The sequence below is a fragment of the Rattus rattus genome, chromosome 7 (assembly GCF_011064425.1).
Source record: "Rattus rattus isolate New Zealand chromosome 7, Rrattus_CSIRO_v1, whole genome shotgun sequence".
NCBI lineage: Eukaryota > Metazoa > Chordata > Mammalia > Rodentia > Muridae > Rattus > Rattus rattus.
Genome location: NC_046160.1, coordinates 105,048,475 through 105,062,798, shown reverse-complemented (window position 1 = coordinate 105,062,798; position 14,324 = coordinate 105,048,475). Strand labels below are relative to the sequence as shown.

Sequence of the window (14,324 nt, the reverse complement as noted above, 5' to 3'; positions counted from 1 at the left end):
AAGAGCTACAGAAAGAAGTAACTGTTCACAAAGGATGCAGTCAGATGAACAAGATGCTCTGGGCTCTGCTGGGGGCTCATGGAAGCAAGCATCTGGCAAGAGTCCAGGCTTGCCTAATGTCCCTTCTTGTCACTTCATTTCCGTCCCATTAGTGTCACTGGAGGACATGACTTTCATCTTTATCACAAAAGATGATACTAAACGAACAAGCCTTCATTGGTCAAACAACTCAAACCTTATTGCCTCTCCCCTTTTCCATGGGTTCTGTGTAGGCCCCATTTTTCATAGTTTTTGTTTTCTTTCCTTTTATTCCTTCTTCTGAATCAGACAGATGGAGAAACACTTGAGATGTCCGAGAAGTCAGTCTTGCTCAGACAACAGCTGTTTCTACAAAACAGGCCTGTAAATGTCACCAAAGGATCCATACACCTTGAAATGGAGTTGGTCCCACATCAGAACTCATGACTCAAACAGCAGTAGTGATGCAGAGACCCAGACCTACTGATGTCCCCTTGTCTTTCCCTATCCTCAACACCAGCTGAACATCCTGCGAAAGCCAGGAACGGCCAGTAAGCTTAACACTGAAAAACCCTGCCCCCTTCCCACGTAGGCCGTCCATACACTCAATCATCACTGATGGGATCTTTCCCTACTGTGACTCACCAGTCTTCTTCTTTTTCAGCCTTAAATCTCCATTCAGTGATGAAAAACTGATTCCTAAACTACAAGTTCTGACAAGATGGATTTCGTTTCATTGCCTTCAGGACCATAGCTTTGTGTTAATTTAATCACCTTTCCTGGAATGCAACAAATTTAATTCCTCATGGAAGACAATGATCAGAACTAGCCCCTAGCCTCCTCTTGGCTGTAGGTGGGGGTGCAGTCATCCCAGGGATCCTGGCAGTGGTTTGCACAATCATAGGCCACTTAATGGCACGGGTACACTCTGAGAAATGCATTAGGAAAAATGCATTAGGAGGTGATTTCTTTCACTACCTACACTCACACAAACTACTTACCCGGTCTATAGTCCACTGCTCCTAAAATCATGTGACAAAAAAAATACCCTAAGATTAAATGAAGGAAAGAGAAAATAATGTGATCAAGACATGGTACAGACTGGGAAGACTTACCAACAGTTAGGCAAGCCTGACACCCTGAATTCAAAACTCAGAACCTACCTAAAAATGGAAGGAGAAAACTGACCCTGCAAAGTGGTCTTCTGAGCTCCATACTCACACACTGTAGAACATACATGCCCAAACATGCCAATAATAAAGATAAATATGTATATAAGGACATGGTAAGCAGAAGATAAGAGTCTACGCACAGTAAAAAATTCTTTGAAGTAGGAATGCACTCGAAAATGACAATAGAAGGATAGCAACTTGCATAAATCAGTAAGACTTATTTATTTATTTATTTATGTATTTATGCATCAAATACAATGCGTTTAATGTAGTTGTATGTACTATGCATTCACATGACAGGTCAGGCAGTTGCTATGTTTATTCTGTTGTCAACACCTACAAAAACATCCTTCAGTGCGACATCATGGTGTCTATGTCTCTAGTGATAGGAATTTTTCACATCTTTTATAATCTTAAAGGGCCACATCATTATACAAGAAAGAGGTCCATCCGTTACTAAAACATACTGAGCACATAATTGCATTTTAAATGTTATAAATGGACTAGCAGAGTTAGTCAAGAACAAAATAGCAGAATGACAAGGAGGAACGGTTCTAACAGCCATCAGGAATTCTTCCAACTCTTAACACTTCACAGAAGTGTAGCCACATGGTCCCCAAGGTTTTATGTATATTCCAATGGTTTGAGAACCTTTTAAAAGACTTGATGCCCAGTTAGCTCATCAGCCAGAGAGCTGACAGCCATGCATCGTATAGCTGAAAAACTCCAGGTGGTTCCAATATGCAGTAAAGTTTGTAGTACATTGGAGATATTGCTACACAGCCTTACCCACCATGACCTCATCTAATCTCATAAGCTAATCAGAGTCAGACCTGATTAGTACTTGGTTGGAAGACAAATTGATTATCAAAATGACCAAATATTTAGACCCCGCCACGACTCTTGGATGCTGCAAAACGGGAAACAAACTTACATCAGAAGCAGATTTTCAAAGACAAAGGGCTTTGAGGTTCTTAGAGAAAGACATTATGCAAATATTGGCAATTATTATTGCAAGTTGGCAGGTGTCTGGGACATATATTTCCTTCTCTTTCATCATCCAAATGAGGCCAACTATCCCAGGGATGTGGAATCAACTATCATTATGCCTAATGGGTACCAAGAATCAAAATGCAGGTGCTTCGAGAGGTTGCAGAGAAATCACTGAGTTTACTTTTACCACTGGGACCACCTTCAGCACCATGCCTTATCTGAAGCATCCCCCCGCCGCCGCCACCTCCTGCAAGGTTCTGAATCCACTGCTATTCACTTACAGCTCGGCAATGTGTGTTGCAGAACGAGCAGCCTTTTCTTCATTGACTGGTGAGTAGGGAGAAAAAAGAATAAGCCTTATCCTTTTCTCCCAGGCACATCTGCCTCATCAAGCAAAATGAGAGTTTAATATTAATTCATTCGTCTGAGTCTAATTCAACATCAAACATAACTCAATCTAATGGTAAAGTCTAGAACTGCTGAAATACCATGCTGTAACCTCCTGAGTCTTGTTTTTTTCTCTCTCTCTCCAGCAGTAACTGTAGCAATAAAAGATTTGGGGATAGCATAAATATTTAAGGACCAAAATAAATCTTTAAATGTTGAACAACCCGGTTCCGTAGTAAGTAAACAGGAGGCTAGTCCCGAGATGGCAGCTCATCGAATAATGATAGAAACAGCAAGACCTTGGTCATTCCTCTTCGATCAGCACAGCGCTGGTGCCTGTCAGCTTTGTGGTAGCTTAACTGGCCAGTTCCAGCAGATGGTGTTTTTATGGCCCCACATAAACAGTATTAAGTCATTTTAACTCTTTCTCCATAACTCTTTCCAATCGAGGATGCCCTTGTCCACCTCCCATCCTCTAAAGATGCTCACAAGAAAGAATGCTAACATTTACAGAACACCTATTATGTGCCAGACACTTTTCATGGGGATTTATTAACCTCAATTTACAGAGAACCGCTACTAAGGGCAGAGCCAAGATTTAACTGATGGTTTGACTTCAGGGAGGCAGCATCTCTCACAGTTGCCCTCAAATTCAGGTTGGCTATTTCCATTGATGACACACACGTGGAGGAAAGTCAGCAACTGAAAAAGGTCTGAAGAACAATTGTCATCCTAGTCCACAACCTAGAGCATCCAAATCTGTCCGGCTTGTTCATGTTTGAAATTATCTCTCCTTTGGGTTTTTATGTGTTGTTTGATATATTAGTTATTCTGTCTGCTTGGCATTTGTAAGATGTATTGTCTATTCAGATGTAAACCTTTATTACCTGCTGTTGTATAACACCATTCCTGGGGAGACCACCAGAAGTCTAGCTTGGTGAAACAATTAATTCTGCTGGGTTTACTTAGAAGAAAATGGGAGAGGGGTTAGTTGCAGGAGAGAAATGACTCAAAGACGGCTATACCACCAAAGCCCACATCCCACATCCAGTGTAGGTGTCAGCTCACAAAAGCAGCCTGGAGCACAGTGCACAGCCTGCAGACAACTCAACAGCCTGAGAAGCATCCTTCTCACGTAGTTAAGCTGATCTCTGCTTCTACCAGGCAGTTGGGCTCGTCTGAGAATGTCTCTCAGCAGGTTTTATTGCCTTATATATGGTTGTAGAGTACAGATCCTAGTGAATTTGGTCAGTTTCAGGGGCATCCTGAAGCTACTGGGTTGTTTACTTCTTGAGTTCAACCTGCATCCTTGCAGGAAGAAATGTTTCACATCCCCTTGCAAGACCCTGTTGCTTTAATCTCCCTCCTAGTATCCTATCTCTTAACAAGCTTCATTCCAAGGTGAGTAGTTTTATTTTAGAGGAAATTAATACATAGCACCTTAATCTCACCTACCTAATTAATTTTACAATACATTGATTAAACTCCTATTTAAGAATTTCAGGAACTTCAAGCATATTTTTAAGGAGGTAAAGTTATGGCCCATGCAGTTGATATATGTCGAGCATTTTACTCAATTCATTAATTGATGGAGGAGAAGGTGTAATATATAAACCCAATTAATAACCGTTAGAACAAGTCTGTTGGTTCACACTCAAAATTGACTAATGTCTTACAGGACAGAGAACCATGATCTTTGGGGTTACCTCTTCCCAGAAACAGCTATTATTTTCACCTCCACTGGATAAATTTAATGTTATCCAATGCCCCATAGAGTTTGAAAAAAAAAACAGTCTATGAAAAATGAAGTCAAATTGGGTCTAACACAGGGAAGGGTTTGTTTTTGTTTGTTTGTTTGTTTTTTACTTCTTCCTAAGTTTGGGATAATATCTTGAGTTTTAAGACACTGAAGAAGACATACTATAGTGTGACTAGAAAGGCCTGGAGTTAAAGTTTTGAAGTTATGAACAATATGTATTTTGCATTGCTATGACTATCATATCTGATGTAAGCAACTTAAGGGAGAGAAGGTTGATGGTAGTTTGTGATTTCCAAAACTTCAGTCTTCACAGAAAGGAAGGTATGCCAGAACAACTCGATTTGTGGCTATGGAAGAGAGCAAAAGTGTGGCTAAGACCCTTTGCAGAAGACCAGGAAGTGGAGAGCCAGGCATCAACCAAGGATCAGGCTACAACCTACAATGACCAACTCCTAGTGACTTTATCCCTTTAAGACCTACAGCCTCCCAAAATAGTACCAGCAGCTGTAACAAAAAAAAAATCTTCAAAAATATGAGCCTGAGGTTGGGAATATAACTTAGTTGGTAAAGTGCTTGCCTAGCATAAACAAAACCCAGGGTTTGATCCCAAGTATCACACAGACTGAGTGTAATGGCACGTGCCTTTTATCTAAGCACAGAGAAGAGGGAAGTAGGAGGACTGAAAGTTCAAGGTCATCCTCAGTTACATAACAAGATTGTTCCAGACCAATCTGAAATATATGAGGTCCTGTCTCAAGGAACTACCAAAAGGAGCCTAGGGAGAAGACTCCATATCCAAACCACAACAGATAGATTCATCATCAGAAAGGCATCATAAGGAACCGATCATGTAGGATAAAGAATACATGCATTTGTGCCGAAATCAGTCAAAGTAAGACTGATAGTAATATGAAAGTAAGATGTAAACTGAACTAATACAAGAAAGATGAGTTTGGAACAGGAAGTCAAATAGAGATTACAGGTTGTTCTTGAGTGAACATGAAGAAAGGCAATGTAGATGCAAAAACATCTTGACTGTACACACAGAGATGAATCTATACCACTACCACAATGGTTCTCAATCATGGCAGCACACTACTGTTATCTGATGAGCTTTTTAAAGTCCTTATTCCCCAAGCTATATGTAGACTGGTTAAATCAGGCTTCCGAGTCATAGAATCAAAGTCCCAGTGGGTTGTAAAGCATCTCACATGAATTCAGTTTGTCACCTATGGCTACTTAAGTATTATGCAAGACACCGAAGACATTTCTTCAGATCCCTACCCCCCACCCTGCTTCTCTCCTTCCACTCAATCAGAAACTGTACATCAACAAGATCCCATGTCCGAATACTGTGCACATTAAAATTTGAGATACTAGAAGATATCCTGTAGATAAGAGTCATCTGGGGCACTTGACTAACATACAGCTTCCCAGACTCATCCCTTACAGACCTGGTCATCCTGAGACACAGTCTAGACAAAAAAGGGTTAACTGTTATTCTCAAAGAAATTTGAGAAGCATTGAAAAGGCTTCTTCCTATTTGTGGGACGATTTGGCTGATAACCTTGAATATCAGGCAGAAGGAAATATGGCTGAATTTAACATGAGTCCCTTTCCTAGTCTCACATCAAATGACCTGAGAAAGGTTTTCAAAACTACTCCTGAATCCCATCCCCAGAGTCTATGTGATCCAAGAGGAATTCCTAATTTTACTGTACAGTTAGAGTCAAGATTCAGTTTTTTCTTGAAAGAGAAATACCTATGAAGAAATGGTACTTTAGACAGTATTATCTGGAAAAAGTAGAAGACCCAGGAGGAACCTATTAACTGAAGATTGTGGGTGATCAAGCAGTAGATGTGGCTGGAGCATGGAGATAAATGAGCTAATTGTGAGAATAAATACCAGAAGTTAATAACTAAGACTTGGGGGATGCTGGAATAAGGAGAGGAGCTATTAAAATTCACCTGTAAGTTTGCTGGAGGGAAGAATCTGGACCCTGAAAGACAGGTGAAAAGGAAATGAGTTTAACGGATAATGTGTTTAGGTTTAGAAATAATGGTTTGTTATTAAAGCACAAATAAAAATAAGTGAAGACTGAAAAGAAGCAGAGGCCATTTATTCAGGGAGTCAGGAACTGCGACTTGAATGGAAGTGGATAGGAGAGGGTGGCCTGAGGCCCAACCCTTTGCTGAGGTTTATTTTTCAAAATTTTCATAATTATGGTGGAGAAGGAAACATTTTCTCTAGTGGTATAGCCACTGGGAAGGTACCCAAGCTCCTCTACCAAGTCCCTCACCCATGTTACTGTAAGAAACTCTAACTTAACTGCACCACAGACACACGCAAACGCACATATGCACTCACACAAAGTATTATTAAGATAACTATTTGAGAAGAGCAAAGCGTTCAACAAAAGGAGGAAGAGATTTCAAAGTATAATGATCAAAATGCATTATTTGAAAATATAACAATAAACCCATTTTATCTATAAGTAATTTATGGTAATAAAAGAAAAGAGGGAAGGGAAGGAAGGAGGGAGGAAGATAGGGAAAGGGAGGAAGGAAGGAATATTGCACCTGAAACAGCATGGGCAAGCTAAGGGCTGACTACCTGGGTGGTCAGGACATTCTCTATGACCTGTTTGAGAAGCATGTTTGCCTTTTCCTAGATTACTCTACATTGGAGGCAGGACCAGAAACTGGGGAAGCTGACAGTCATTGGCCAAGCACTAACTGTTCTGAGCCAATTGCTACAGAGTTCGTTGATCAGAATTTCATACTCCGGCCATTGTCCATGCCCATGTTCACTCAACCAATTCTTCAGCTGATAGCCTACAACCTGAGGTCCCCACTTCCAAGATCTTCTGTAAGTGACTTTCCATGCTTTACCCTATTTGCTATAGTTCAGCCACAGCTCCACCCATAGTCGACATTCTCAGCACTTCTTTAAGAGAGAGAAACTCTCATAAAACGTAGGCGTTCGAATTACTTGAGTATGGTAAGATCAAAAGGTCAAAAGGCAGCTACCATTGACAGTTTGTGATACTTGCTGATCCCAAAAGGAGGCAAGCACCTGGTTATCATGGTTTCCACTAAAAGAAGCAGGAGATACAAGGTAAACAGGCAAAGACTTGGCCATTCTGAATAATTCCAATAGTCTCTGAAGCACAGACTATCTCTGGCTGCCTGGTAGCCAGCCCTAGAGTGATTAGGAAAGAGAATTACAGTGCCGAATGTGAGATTTCCCTTATTGGAAGAATGGAGGTTCAGAGTGTTCTTCTCTGCTTGGATTACATTTGCAAGTGTTCTGGAGTCTTCTTAAGGGCAAACCGTTAGCCATCTCTAAGAATATGCCAGTGCTGCATATACCCAAAAGATGCCCCAACAGATAACAAAGACACATGCTCCACTATGTTCACAGCAGCCTTATTTATAATAGCCAGAAGCTGGAAAGAACCCCGATGCCCTTCAACAGAGGGATGGATACAGAAAATGTGTTACATCTACACAATGGAATATTACTCAGCTATCAAAAACAATGACTTCATGAAATTCATAGGGGAATGGATGGAACTGGAAAATATCATCCTGAGTGAGGTAACCCAATCACAGAAAAACACACATGGTATGCACTCATTGATAAGTGCTCGAATGCTCAATTACCCAAATGCTCGAATTACCCTAGATGTACAGAACACATGAAACTCAAGAAGGATGACCAAAAATGAGAATGCTTCACTCCTTCTTTAAAAGGGGAACAAGAATACCCTTGGCAAGGAATAGGGAGGCAAAGTTTAGAACAGAAGCAGAAGGAACACCCATTCAGAGCCTGCCCCACAAGTGGCCCATACATATACAGCCACCAAACTAAGACAAGATGGATGAAGCAAAGAAGTGCAGGCTGACAGGAACTGGATGTAGATCTCTCCTGAGAGACACAGTCAGAATACAGCAAATACAGAGGCGAATACCAGCAGCAAACCACTGAACTGAGAATAGGACCCCCGTTTAAGGAATCAGAGAAAGGACTGAAAGAGCTTAAAGGGGCTTGAGACCCCATATGAACAACAATGCCAACCAACCAGAGCTTCCAGGGACTAAGCCACTACCCAAAGACTATACATGGACTGACCCTGGGCTCCAACCTCATAGGTAGCAATGAATAGCCTAGTAAGGGCACCAGTGGAGGGGGAAGCCCTGGGTCCTGCCAAGACTGAACCCCTCGGTGAATGGGATTGTTGGAGGGAGGGCAGTAATGGGGGGAGAATGGGGAGGGGAACACCCATAGAGAAGGGAAGGGGGAGGGTTTAGGGGGATGTTGGCCTGGAAACCAGGAAAGGGAATAACATTTGAAATGTAAATAAGAAATACCCAATTTAATAAAGATGGGGGAAAAAAGAATATGCCAGTGCTGGAGGGGACAGTCTCTCTAGGGTCAGCAAGGCTCCCAGGCTCTTGATGTCAACATAACAGAAATCCAAAACTAAAGGACATGGTTAATAGCAGGCATATAATTAGATATATAAATTCAGAGCCCTCACCCTCTATTACTGAAACTTCACAGTAGTCATGACAGCAACCAACTTACTTAATGTGACATTTCAGACTACAACAACACTTGACAACACCATGAATCATGCCAGCCTTGCTGCCTGGAGTGTTAACTGTAGTGCTAAAACACGGAGCCCCCTAGCCCTCTCTCCTGACAGGCTTTAGCATGAAGCCTTTCATTTATGAATCTTGCTACTTGAGAACAAATCAAAGAGATACTCCCATTTTCCCTCGTAGCTAGGACACTTGAGAGTTGCTTAAACCCTCCACTGTCTATCATAACCTCCTTTTCCATGGTACCTGATCTGGAGAAAATGGTGCTTTTGCCTGTTTCCTCGGGCCTTGAGATTTCTCATTTATGCAGTTTGCCTTAACCCTTTATAAGTGAAAGCCTGAGTTACACATAGTTCATTTACCTGAAGTTCATTTCGAGATATATACATACTTCTATTGAATAAAGGCTAGTATTGACTTTAGGATATGCTCTGACAAACTCCTTATTAAAGGAGGGCAGTGAACTTTTCTCAACAGTGGGATAAGGAGGGGGGAACAGTTGTGTGTTGTTAAATAAGCAACATGGCTACCACCCTGATTTGAATATGGAATGTCTCCCAGTGCTTAGCCCTAATTGGTAACACTATCTTGCAAGGTCCTGGGAACTTTCAGAGGTGGGGGCCTTACTGGAAGAAGAAGGTCATTGGGAGCATCCTTTGAAGGTTATACCTGAACCCTGAACACAAGTCTTTCCTCTCTGCCCACCCCCCATCCTCTCTCTTGTTCTCTTTCTTCCTTTCACCTGCTTCCTATGCCCCAAGCAATAACTACTTTCTGCTATGAGTTCAGGATGTTGTGAGCAAAAGTAGGAGGCCAAGTAACCATGGGATGAACCCTCTGACACTACAACCCAAATTAAACCTTTCTTCCCTTAAGTAGTTTTGTTGGTACTTCGGTCATGGTGATGCAAAACTGGCTAATGCAGGTAACTATGCATTTCTAATTGTGGAATGATTCCATGGTATCAACAGAAAGTAAGAGAGAATCCCCCCAAAACTCAGAAAAAGAATGTTCCAGGAACACAGTGGAACCCTGGAACACAGTGGGGAAAAAAGAATGGATAATAAGATCAGCAGAACAAAGGCAGTTTCCTTTATTGCAAGCCTATTGTGTGCCAGGCACTGTTCTCAGCATTTCCCATGTATTACCCATCTTCACTCAGTTTCCCTGGAAACAAAGTCTCCTGGTTACCTTTGTGGACCATAAACTTCAAATGGGTTGTCTGTCTCCGCTCCCTTCCAGGTCCCTCTGTACAGCGTAATTCCTTTCTCTGTAGAGTGCAATCCCTTTCTTAGAAGTCCTCTTTTTTAAAATGCAACCAAGCCTCTTCCATCTGTAAAAAGTCTTTGATTTATTACACTTTTTTTCCTACCTGATATCTGAGAAGACAGATGAAGAACAAAATTGAATATGTGTTGGATACAAGGATCGGGAGCGAGGTCAGATGCAACTGAGCATGGAGAATGTAGAAGCCAGCCTTGTCCCTGTACAGCAATACTGCCCTCAGGCTTTATCTCTGGCTCCAGACTCAGGAAACAATAATGATTCCTTTGCTTGAATTTGCTTGGCCCCTGACTACCTGAGCCAATGTTTTTCCTGTCCCTAAACGATAACTGGCGAGGGAGAAGAGGGAAGAAGAAACATCTCTTTTTAGAGTGCAGTGCGGATCTGAGCTGAAGTGCACATCCTTTCTCTGGGGCTTTGCTCTGAGCAGAGAAGAGCTTTGCAAGCAATGCCTGGTGCGTCGTCACAGCAGCAATTCAAGGTAAGTATCCAGTAGCATTCTCACCACTTAATCAAAGGGTGACAGAGAAGCTTATGGCAATCTGAAGGAATCTGCCAAGGCCATGTTCAAGTTCTGAATGCCTTAAGGAGGCTAAACCTTAGTCCTATTCATGGAAGCATTGATTTAGTACAGAACACTAGAAACATCAACTGAAGCTTGTTAGAATTAGTACAAGGTAAAGCCGAGCAGAGGAGTTAGTATTTGCCATTTCAAAATCAAATGCAACTACTTTTATTATGAGATAGGTTATTGTGTAACCCAGACTGGTCTCAAACTCTTTTATGTAGAAGATGGCCTTGAACTCCTAGTTTTCCTCCCTCCACCTAGCTAGTATTCGGAACGCCATACCTGGAAGCTGATGCAGCTTTAACAGAGCCTTCCTACTTCAATAGCTAGTATAGCCTTCAGTCAGTGGGGATTAAACTCTAAACATACAGTGCTTTCTCTGCATACCCTATCTTACCAGTCCTTCTGGGAAGAGCTTAGCAATGGGAAAGCATTCAGTGTATGGAGCACTCCGCGGGTCTCTGGATGTCCCGATGCTGTGTCTAACCTAAGCTGGCATCTGCACAAAGACAATATTTCAGGAGCACAAGAAGTATGTAGGCTAATAGCTGAGAAATTGCACCTGTTCTCCGTACACAGCCAAAGTGCTCAATAGAACTCACAGAGAGAAATCCTTTAACCTATTACTGAAATCCAGTCAACGATAGCAAATAGTAGCCTTTAGACAGAGCCCTACACAGAGCAGGAAATTGTATCTCTGATACCTGGAGATTTAGCTAGTGAAAAACACAGTATTCAGGAATAAGGTGATAGATATCAGAAGCCTGTTTTGTGGCAGGTGGTATAACTGGCTACACTCTCTGGAAGCAGTAAGAGGCGTTTCTGATAGGTCTAGAATGACAGGCTTCTTCCATCTACAAGACATCAGCACCATCTTTAACATCACCCTCACCAGACGGCATTTGCACTCCATATTGGACTGAACATATGGTCTGGGTCCCAATTTTATGGGATCTTACAATCTTAGCTATGCTACACTGACATTAATAGACTTAAAAATACAACCATCTACTGCTATAGCCATAGGTCGGTGCCTTGTTCAGCCACCATTAAAGAGGCTTCCTCATGCAGCTGATGGGAATTAATACAGAGGCCCACAGCAAGACATATGCAGAGAGCGAGAGGCCTTGGAACATTCAGTCCTAAATGGGATGGCTCCATTACATCCCTCCTCTCATGGCTCAGGGTACCCAAGTGTAGGGAGCGGCGCGGCGAAGTAAAGATGGCGCCGACAGCCAGCCCCGTCCGAATGTGAATAACTTACCGCGCATGCGCAGGCTTGTCCCCTGTCAGGGCAGCTGTATGATAATGAGGTGAATCTGGCGCCCTCCTGTGGTGAACAACAGTACTGCGCATGCGTGGGGTTTTGCACCTGACGTCAGTCTGGCTGGGGCGGTACTATGCTAATGGAAGTTCATGCCGCGCCAATCTCTGGAGGACAAGTAGCTGGGATGACAGTGGGGTGACTCGTGCCCCACCAATCCCTGAAAGAATATTAGCATACTGTTGTGTATATAAGGCGAGCGGCTTTGCTGCTCGGCGCGGTAACATTTGAGGCGGTAACATTTGAAGCTGTAACACTCGGAGCTGTAACACTTAGAGCTGTAACACTTAGGGCTGGCTGCTGCTGCCGCCGCCTCCCTGTATCAAGAATGAAGGTGTCCTGCAGTAAAGGCTGTTGAGAAGAATCCAACCGTGTTGCGTCTTCCTTGCCGGCCGAGGTGGGCGTGACACCCAAGGAAGAGCGGGGTAGCAAGAGTGTTAGAGCCAGAAGGGGTAAAGGGGACCTAGAAAGCAAGGCCCTCTAAATGAACAAAATGAACACACATAAGAACTCACAGAGACTGGGTCACCATGCAGGGCTTACATAGTCTGCACCAGATGGGATTCTAAAAGCGATAGAAGTGGCTACAGGCCCTCATACCTAAGCAGAAGCAATATTCACTTAATAATCACTTTCAAATGAAAAGTTAAGTTTCCTCCAAGGGAGTCTCTCTGGAAAAACAAAGTACTCTTAAGGATAGGCTGTATGTCCAGTGGTAGAAGCTAACAGGACACAAACTTGACAGCATCTATGGAGATTCTTCGTCTCATAACGCCATGCCGGGGATTTTCCTTTCTTTTCTAATGTTATCTATTTTACTTGTATATTTTTCCTCTATCTTTTAACCCTACAAGTCTTTTGCATCTATGTCATGGCTTCCAGTTTAATGTTTTTATGGGATTCCTAATTGTGTGAATGAGTGGGTCTCTGTTTATATATGTTTCTTTTTTTTTAATTTGTAATTATATTTATGTACAGAAAACTTAAGTGTACATTTAACCCAGTTTAGTGGCGAGTTCTTTAGCCTTTGCCTTTTCCGGCTTGGCAATGTGAGTCACAGACTTAGGACCCACGACGTTGCCTCCCCAGTGGTGGCGGATCTCGTCATATCTGTCATTATAATTGGTCCTAATAGCTTCTACCAGCTTAGCCAGAGCACCCTTGTCTTCTGAGTTAGCCTGTGTGAAGGCAACAGTGGTGCACGTCTTCCTGTGGACCAGGCGCCCCAGCCTGGCCTTTCCCTTGATGATGCAGTAGGGCACCCCCATCTTTTGACAAAGGGCAGGCAGGAAAACCACCAGCTCAATGGGGTCTACATCATGGGCAATCACCACCAGATGAGCTTTCTTGTTCTCCACCGAGATGGTGACTGTATCGACCCCTGCTTGGAGAACAGGTGGCCTCTTAGTTGGAATGTCCCCTTTGCCAGCAGCTTTCTTCTCAGCGTGGGCCATCTTCTCAGCACGGGCCAGTAGCCTTTGCCTCTTCTCTTGCTTTGTCTCTAGCTTGTACTTGTGGGCAAGCTTAAGCAGCTGAGTCGCTGTTTGCCTGTCCAGGGCCTGGGTGAACTGGTTGATGGCAGGAGGTACTTTGAGCCGCTTATAGAGAATGGCTCTTTACCGCTGCAGCCTGATGTAGCAGGGCCATTTGACAAAGTGTGTTACATCTCATTTGGGCTGGATGCCCTGCCCAATGCCGAAGTTCTTGGACCTTTTCTCAAACAAAGGATTGACCACCATTTTGGCCTCCTATTTCTTGACCACTGCGTTGGCCGGGGCCATCTTCTTCTCCTTGGCCTTCTTTCCTTTGGGCATCTTGCTCGGTTGGAGGAGAGAGCTTATATATGTTTCTTTTTTTTTTTCCTTTCTTTTTTTTCAGAGCTGGGGACTGAACCCAGGGCCTTGTGCTTGCTAGGCAAGCGCTCTACCACTGAGCTAAATCCCCAACCCCTTATGTATGTTTATTACACCTTCTCTTGGGTTCTTTTCCTTCTGTTTATGTCCTATTCCAATGTATTGGTTTTGGTTTCATTTATTTTATACTATTTTATTTTATTATTATCCCTTAGTTTCCTGTTTGTTTTCTGAAAGACATGAAAGGGTGGATCCAGATGAAAGGGTGGTGGGGAGGCATTGAGAGGAGTAGAGGGAGGGGAACCATAATCAGGATACATCATATAAAAATCTATTTTCAATAAAATGAAGAAAAAAA

General features: G+C 42.7%; 1 pseudogene; it reads right to left on the bottom strand.

The window, feature by feature from the left end:
* Window positions 1–13,108: 13,108 nt before the first annotated feature.
* On the bottom strand, window positions 13,109–13,933 carry LOC116905830 (annotated as a pseudogene).
* Window positions 13,934–14,324: the final 391 nt, after the last annotated feature.